Genomic DNA, 8,847 nt, shown 5'->3' with positions numbered 1-8,847 from the left:
TACGATGAAGGAAGAATGAGAGACTGTTTGGATTGGCCACATGATGAGTTGACTGCTTAGACAAGAAAGTCACCTTCACGATGTGAATTGGTGTTTTGTTGTGAATTAGTGTGTGTGTGTGTGTGTAGAGCATGTGGACAGTGCGTGTTCTTTCGTTGGTTCACTTACTGCAAGTGGCGTCTCTGATATGTACAACACACTATTTGATTTATCTCTAACATGTTTTTCACCTTTGTAAGATAGAATGGAGTGCAAAACGTTTATTTTGTACCGCTTTAGGAGACTATTATCATGGTACCAGTTTTATCAATATACGACTATTCAGAAAATAGAGTTACAACAATTTTATGACAAAAAATTAGATGCCATAAAATCTTTGTTAAAGTTTTAAACAAAATTCTCTAAACCTTTGAATCCTAAGTGAAATTCGATATCTATTTGGGTACATAAATGTACACACCAAAACGAACACAAAACTTCAAATATGAAAAGAAACCAAAACAAGTCAAAGAAAATACAAAAATGGACGAAAGTCATAACTAACATCCACAATTTAAATTTATGCAGCAAACCAAGCCGGTTACCACCCAGAAAGACACACGCCAAACATAAACAATCCAAAGCCAACACAATTACTACCCAAAAGGAAAAACATCACGCACAACTACATCTACATCGTTATCAAAGCGTTAACCAAATACATGTCCATATAAACAATGCAACGCCTCCAATCTGCCCGGGAAAGCAAACCATAAACTTCAGACGACAAATACATAAATCAGCAAACACAAACTTAACAAAATAACAACAACAAAAAGCCAATATTTATTAATAAAACCATACATATGGGCTTGGACGTATATATTTTTTCAACCGGGTAGCTGTTAGACGCGTCAAGAGAGTTGTTGGTGAGCGTTAAATTGACCTGTTTTAATAAAAGCAGAACTTGCAGTTGGGGAACTTTTTGTAGAGGAAGAGGTTTGTTGCCGAGATCTAGGAGTTGTCTGTTGTGGAACTTTTGGATCCTATGCGTATATAATTTAGTAAACTAAGCTCTCCTCTACCACTTGTCGGTCATGGAAGATTTGATTCAGATCAGAATCTGAAGATCGTGCATGCCCACCACTAAACCAATTAAATAAACATCACACCCTCCACAAGAACATAAAACTACGCATCCATGTATAAATTACAAAAAAAAAACACAAAACATTCATATAATAACAACAACAAACAAACCATAAATGACCAACATGCAACAACAATGTTCAATACACAACAATCCAACAACTTCAAGCCAAATAATATTATAATTTTAAATTCTTAGAAAAAATATATTAATTATTCTTACTTTAGATTTCTTCAACTATATCAAAGTGAAAAAAAAAAATATATATAAATCATTACATTTTTTTACTTTTTGTTTTCACATAAAAAGAACGTTAGTAGTTCTTTCAACTAAAACCAACAAAATTAAATTTAATTTACAATATGATCTTCAAAAAAAAATTACCATGTTCAGTTTAAAGAAATTATTAAATATTCTATAAAATCAAATAAATTTGAATATTAAATAAATTTATTGTAAACTCACCCGCCCGTAGGACGGACCAACCCCTAGTCATGAATAATATCATTATTTGCTGACTATAGACAAATTCCTGTTCTTTAATGTTTATTATTCAATGCTAGAAATTTGACCACTCTTTTTTTGCTGGTACGTGCAGGTTGCAGAGTTTATACTCTCCTGTTGCAATCCATGACTGAACTCTCAAGTCCAAAAGATGTTGATGCTAGAACCGCTTGGTCACAGTGCAATTTGAAGGATCGATCCTAGGTCAATCTTAACTTCGATACCTATGTCTTTATTTCATTGTCTTCAAAAGATGATATACTGACTCTTCTTATGTCATGTATCTAATTATCTCATTGATTATCACATTAAAGACCAGCTAACTTCGTCTGCTTGGTTTTTATATTCAAAAGTGCCTTCTCAGATCAATGAAAACATTTTTGGTTTGTTTATGGTCACTGTAGTTCCTGCTGGGCATATGGTGTTGTAGAAGCATTGGCTAACAGGTTCTGCATCAAATATAATATGGTTTCACAAGTTTTTAAAAAATACAAACATTGATTATTGCTAGCATTTTTCTCTCCGAAAGATTAATATGGTTTCTTATGTTCCCATGACAGAATGTTTCTTTATCCGTCAATAATATCGTACCAACTTATGGATTCCTTTGTGGTCAAGGCTGTAATGAAATTTTGGATCCTAATGGTAAACTGATTGTCATCTATAGACTGTCATAACTGGTTCTATGACCCCCATCTACATGATTCTATTTAAGTGTGGCCTTTTAAATTTACATGTGCTTGAATCTGACGATCTGGTCTATAACACTGTTTTAGATTAATTCTCCCAAGTTATCTCTTTATAAAAATTGAGCAGTGAATCTAACAGTGCTGTAGTCTTCTTACTTGCTCCATCTCTGCTTTGATTCTATTGAAAACCATTTTATGTAATTCTTTCTGTCTACACCACCAAGCAAGAAATGGATATGGCTAAACATAGTACTGTATGTATTCTATTGGAGTAGGATTTCTATGTGAATTAGGAATCATATGAATATGATTTAGATAAGGTTTTCTATTATTTTCCTAGATAGCTTTGGCTTTAAGTTTTCCTGTTTTCGAATTACTTCTCTTGGTATAAATACCAAGCTTCGTTCTCAATAATATTCAAGTTAACTTTGATCCCAAACTAAGATTTGTCATGGTATCAGAGCATAACCAAAACTAAAAACATCCAAAATCGATTAATGGCCCATGACTCAATAATATTATGCTCTTTCATGAAAACAGATTCATGTTCGACATATGACTCTAACTTATCTTGCAGTTTTACATTTCCAGTTCTGATGAAAAAACATCCTATTAAAACTGACCCTATTACTTAAATAATTGGCTTCATATACAAAGTCCCTAATATGTATTTACTACCGTATTTACACAGCAAATAAAATAAATATATTTCAAATAAGTCGACACAACTGGTGCATAACATAACCTCATAAAATATTATCCATACAACAAAAACTAATCAAACATACTTATAACTAAAAAAAATAATAGTAGTATTTAAAAAAAAAATAGATTGCATATTTTTTATAAATATTTATTGTTAATTAGAAATAGTCATTCGTATATTTCGATGGAAAACAATATATATATATATATATATCTAGATAAAAAAATTGAAACGGGTGATTGTTTTACCAATTAAAATTGATATTAAAAATACAATGCATATATTTAGATCAAATTTTGAATAGTTATTTAGTTTAATATAATAAATATTTAGTTGTTAAATATTTTCCGTACGATTTTGTGTTCTTTTGTATTATGTTATAACTATCTAAACATCAATCACAAATTTTCAGTGAGAATTTAACAGCTTATTAATTTATAGTCACTTTTTCAAGTTCAACACATAATATATATTGAGTACGAAACAAAGATGATAATCCAAACTTATCAAATTTAAGCTGTCCAACATGTCAAGATACGATACTTTAATATTATTGTTTCCGGTTTACACAACTAATAATTAACCGACCTAATAAAAAAAATTACTCAAATGTTCACTTAATCTATAATTACAAGTTCGTCTTTTTTCTCACGGTACTCTTTAGATTCATCCAACTCCAGAAAACTACTAAAAATTATGTGATGGCACCATGAAAAAAATTGCTTATCAATACGGCATGGTATATTTAATCTTCAAATACAATAACATATACAGAGTTTAACTAATATGTATATTTTAAAATATAATAATTTGTATTGAATATTTACTCTAACTATTTACATAATTTTTTAAAAATAATCCGGCTCGTAGGGCGGGCCGGCCCTAGTTACATATATAAATATTATTATTAGTATATAAGTATATCGTAACTCTCTCTCAATCGATATTATTAGTATATAAGTAAATCGTAATTCTCTCTCAATCGATATGTATCTTTCCATCTCACTAAAAGTTTAATGCTATAATACAAGTTTGAGCCATTGACTATTATTCTTAATGTATCATATGATTACACATCTTGAACCAAAAAAATAAGTTAATGTAATCACATAAGATTTGAAATCCGGCCCAACAAAGATAATGATTTAGATTTCACTACAGTTTTATTTTAAGAGTAAAAAATATATTCAAATAAAACACACAAAAAAAACATAGAGAACACCAAGTTTTACAAAGTCCTTATAGCCCCGTGTCTCCGAACATAAGGGTCAGTGTTAAGTAGCGATTGCCTGGACTCCTCAACCTCCGGCAAACATGGGTTGGACCTGAAGTCAAATAATCCACCTTCGGTCTCAAGCCATAGATCATCATCATCAAAATATCATGTATATATGAGTTTAGGAAACGTTTTACTCAACTAATACATTTAAAACTAAACACATAAAATCATATACACTTACATATAAACCTCCAGATTCTCCACATCTTGAGGACCACAATCACCTCTCCACGACCCCTCATGTTTTCAAACCCATCCTGGAAGCATAAGCATGATCGCCAGTTGCCACACATTTTATATTACTCTCGCTATTATGAATAAAACAATTTGTGTCAATTACACTAATGTAAACATTTGGCCGTGATGTGATCGTATGTTACTTTGTACTTACATGTTGTCCCTTATGTGAAACACCATCTTTGGCGTTGTAGGGTAATAGAAATGGGCTTTTATGTTGAAGACCACTCCCATTATATCTACAAGATAAGTGTTTTCGATTACGTTACTTACATAAACATTATATGAAATATATTTTAGTAGTTAGCATTAGTACTTATGGGATAGTTTATGTTCATAATGTGGGGGATATCATGAATACACTTGAATTCCATGTAATGATGATTGTTTAGAGGATCGATGATGTTGACTTTAGTATCCGGCGTAGTAGATAGTTTGAATCGAGAGTTTGTTGCATTGAAACCTGGATAGACATGATCAACTTCTACCCGAAAGATTTCCATCCACTGTTCCTCTTGGTTCTCTAGGTCCCTAAATCTATATGCACTTCCTTAATAAACGATCATCTCCATCATTTTTTCCTGCATAATCAAGTTTTTAATTTGCATTTTATATGTTATTAGAAAATTGAGAGACGATGATTTTACACTTACAACCATAAGCAAAAGTAGTTATTTAAGTTGAACTAGGTGATGCAAAATAGTTGTTTAAGTTGAACCATAAGCAAAAAGAATTGTTTAAATTGAACTAGGTGATGTCCGATCTTGTGCGGACTAATATATATATATATATATATATATATATATATATATATCAAACAAATTATATTTTTTAGTATTGTATTTATACAAATTATTAAATTCAATACAAATATTAATTAGTATATTTTTCTTCGTTGTGAGTTTTATTGTGCTTTATTTAACCAAACTGGATGTCATGAAGTTTTTATGTTGTCAGACATAAGCACAAAACCAGGTCCAACGTTGCGGTGAATGGCCTGAGTATTCAAGTTCCAGATCATCGTGAGGATGGTGCTCTGCAGTCAAGTAATCTTTTCATGTCTCCGTTCCTGGAATTTGACATGGGACATAGACGTTTCAACAGAAACGGGACTGCTTTGGTTCAGATCATGGGAATTGATCGTGAACAGGTTGTAATGAAGTGAATGATCAGGATGGATCATGAGAAAACCAAGTCTAGGTCTAGAAATACACCAAGGGACTTATTGGGAATTGAATAAGATGAAGAGAGCAAGCTGGACGAGTGATAAGACAGCTGGACGATGCGAGAATGAAGCTCGGTCAGCTGGGCGAAGCTCGGACAAGCTCAGTGTATCTCACATCAAGTTCAGCCAGCTCAGCTAGCTGGACTACTAGCTCCCTCAGGTGGGTCAGCTGGGAGTCAGCTCAACTCAGCTGGATGGAGTGTTGGAAGCTCGGACCAGTGTGACAGTTCTGGGCGGTTACCGGGCCGGTTGGTTGGCCGAGGATGGCTATGGGCCGGTGGGCTCTTCTGGTCAGGCCATGGGCATGGGCAATCCGTGTGAGCTTGTTTTGGACATGTCCAGGAGTGGTTTGACAGTTCCAGGACGTATGGTAACTGCCATAGGCGAAGGGGTGTGATCTGGTCCATTGATTAAATCAATGGCCAGAAATGATACCGAAGGGATGCAATGGTTAAAAAGTAACCACCCCTTCTCCTATATAAGGAAGGCAAGTCCGTGCCTTTGCAGGCACACCAGGGCTTCCTTCTACACCCTGAAACACAAAGAAAACCAGAGTAAAAGAGAGAGAGAGTCGGATTGCTCCATCCAAGATCAAGAGTGGTGTGAAGGCAGAAAAGAGGCAGTTTTGTGGGCAATCACAAGGGGAGTTGAGAACGACCCTTTGATGGTGATTGATCATGGATGATCACGTCCTAGGCTTCCTCTGTGTCCTGGGAACACACGCAAATGGTCAGGAGGGAAGGGAGAAGGCCGGACTCCACTCTCAATGGCATGAACATCCTTGAAGGCGGATGCAGTGTAGAAACTGGTTTCATGGAAGTTCCATGGATGGGAAGTTGGTGCGACCCTTGAATAGATATTATCAATACTGGAGATATGTGATAAGACAATGATGGAGGCGTGCCCTGGAGGAGCATGGCCGTCCATGATAAGGGAAGGCACATGATCTAATCATATCTTGTATAAGGTAACCGATTTTATGATTACTTTTCAGTTTATATTTCTGTCTCTTGTGGTGCGATCCAGGCCAAGTATGACACGCCCCTTGAAGACCATATATTCTGAATGATTATGGTGTAGTCTGTGGGTTCAGACTTGATTGCACTGAACCATGGCCTTCGCCGGTTCAGGAATGATGCCCATGACCTTAGCCGGGCTGTTCATGGTCAGGATCCATATGATCCGGGTCGATTCATTGGATTCTGATTATGAGGATCTCTTAGTTGGTATTTATCATGGGTTTTAGTGAATTTTAATTAATTTTTAGATCACTTTTGAAATCGGCCAGATTTGGGCCTGATGAGTAACTTGATGTTTAGATAAGGAACCAACCATGCAATGATAGGTCCTTGTGTTAGGTTATTTGATCATATGCTTGTGTGTTGTGATATGTTTGTCACTTATGATCATTGATCATAAGGAATGTTAGTTATCAACCTTGGTATTGGTAAGCTATGTGCAAAACAATGGCTAAGAGCCATAAAGAAGAGTATTGCTAGTACTTGGTGGTGTGGTCCATAAGTACTGAGCCGTGTGTTATCTGATCTTGGGCAAGGATGGACGACCTGATCCATTGGTGATGGAATAAGGTGTCTGCTATGATTGATCAAAGGATGCACCAGATGTTAGAGCAAGACTGATCGGCTCCGTTGGGACAAGGTTCCATGGCCGGTTGAGTATGTGTGAAGACTTGTCGGTTCTGAGTCATGTGGGATGGTTGGTTGATTGACTTAGAGTCTGATGGGCATTATTAGTCCATCAGAGGACTTGACAATCATTATTAGTCCACGAGAGGACTTGACATTATTAGTCCACGAGAGGACTTGATATTATTAGTCCTTGTGAAGACTTGGTATGATTAGTCCATGAGAGGACTTGGCATTGTTAGTCCATAAGCTGGACTTGATATCATAAGCTGATAAGCTAAGGGTGTTGGATGATGCATGAGTCGGGAATGGCTGAATGCACATCCTTAGCTGCTTGAAGACTTCCCAAAGGTTACTTGGTCTATGGGGATGGTTGGTTGAATGACTAAGTACCTAGGGGAGTTGTTTTATGTGTAAAGGAGCTGGACGCAGTATATGGCAGTTGGCCATAGCTCGGTCTTAGCTCAGTTCGAGTGTGACAGCTCGATCAGCTGGTTTACGAGTTCATTCAGCTAGAGCAGCTGGGCCGATGAGCTAACAAACTCTGTGGATGTGGCTAAGGTATGATCTAGTAACTCTTGCTTAGTTCTAGATAGAATGGACTAGGGGAATGGAACCTCAGATTCGTATGACTTGATTCAGGTCTAAGATCGACCTTTGAGCTAACTGGTAGTTGAGAGTACTAACCATTAGCTGAGGTGATTCGACAGGACGAGTATTAGATTGGTTATAGACCAATGGATGATAGATGTTATTCCGCTGCGTATGTGTTGTATTGATGTAAGCTAAGAAAGACTATGGTAGTCTTGAGCTAAGATCTGAGTTAGCCCTCGTCTATGGGTGATGTTTTAAATAAAGGGCAATAATTTTAAGAGGTTCGGTCAGGGTATGGACCGAGCGACGTGAGGCATCGACCGCGGCCTAGTCGGCTGGGATCGGGTCATACAAATCTGGCTGTGATTCAAGGTAGCACCTCAAGTCCCAAGACCACCCCGGGAAGTATGTGGCAAAAGTTGGTTGTAAAATCGTAATATTTCTCTAGTGTAAATTATCCACCATTAAGAAGACAAAAATTAGTTTAAAAAAAAAGATAATGTTATGAAATAACTTATAATTTATAGTATCGGGAAATTTAAATAAGAGTAGAATTCAATACCCGTAGGAAGCAAATAATACTTAATATGAGAGAAAGAGTTTATTATAAGGAAGAAGAAGAAGATGTAATTGTGTACAAAAGAGTGAGATGAGTGATGGTATTTATAGTGAGCAACAATACATAAAATATCAAAGATGGTGCTTGATTTGGTAAATGAGTGGGTGATCATAGTGCTTGATGAGTAGATGATCATAGTGCTTGAGTTGGTAAAGGAGTGGAGGATCATTTCAAAGTTTATCTTATAACACTCCCCCTTGATCATCCATCTTGTATTAA

General features: G+C 35.7%; 1 long non-coding RNA gene across 2 annotated transcripts in view; it reads left to right on the top strand.

Annotated features, from left to right (window-relative positions):
- The window catches only part of LOC106332779, a 4,923-nt gene extending 2,612 nt beyond the window's left edge, over positions 1 to 2,311 (top strand). Inside the window, exons 5-6 of one of the 2 annotated variants that reach the window (XR_001268175.1) lie at positions 1,735 to 2,079; positions 2,194 to 2,311. This is a non-coding gene — a long non-coding RNA (uncharacterized LOC106332779). Of the gene's footprint in view, positions 1 to 1,734 lie in introns of both variants that reach the window. The other variant, XR_001268174.1, reaches the window with a different exon arrangement.
- The last annotated feature ends 6,536 nt before the right edge of the window (positions 2,312 to 8,847 follow it).

Source organism: Brassica oleracea, chromosome C3 (assembly GCF_000695525.1).
Source record: "Brassica oleracea var. oleracea cultivar TO1000 chromosome C3, BOL, whole genome shotgun sequence".
In the NCBI taxonomy this organism is placed as follows: Eukaryota; Viridiplantae; Streptophyta; class Magnoliopsida; order Brassicales; family Brassicaceae; genus Brassica; species Brassica oleracea.
This window is presented reverse-complemented; position numbering and strand designations above follow the sequence as displayed.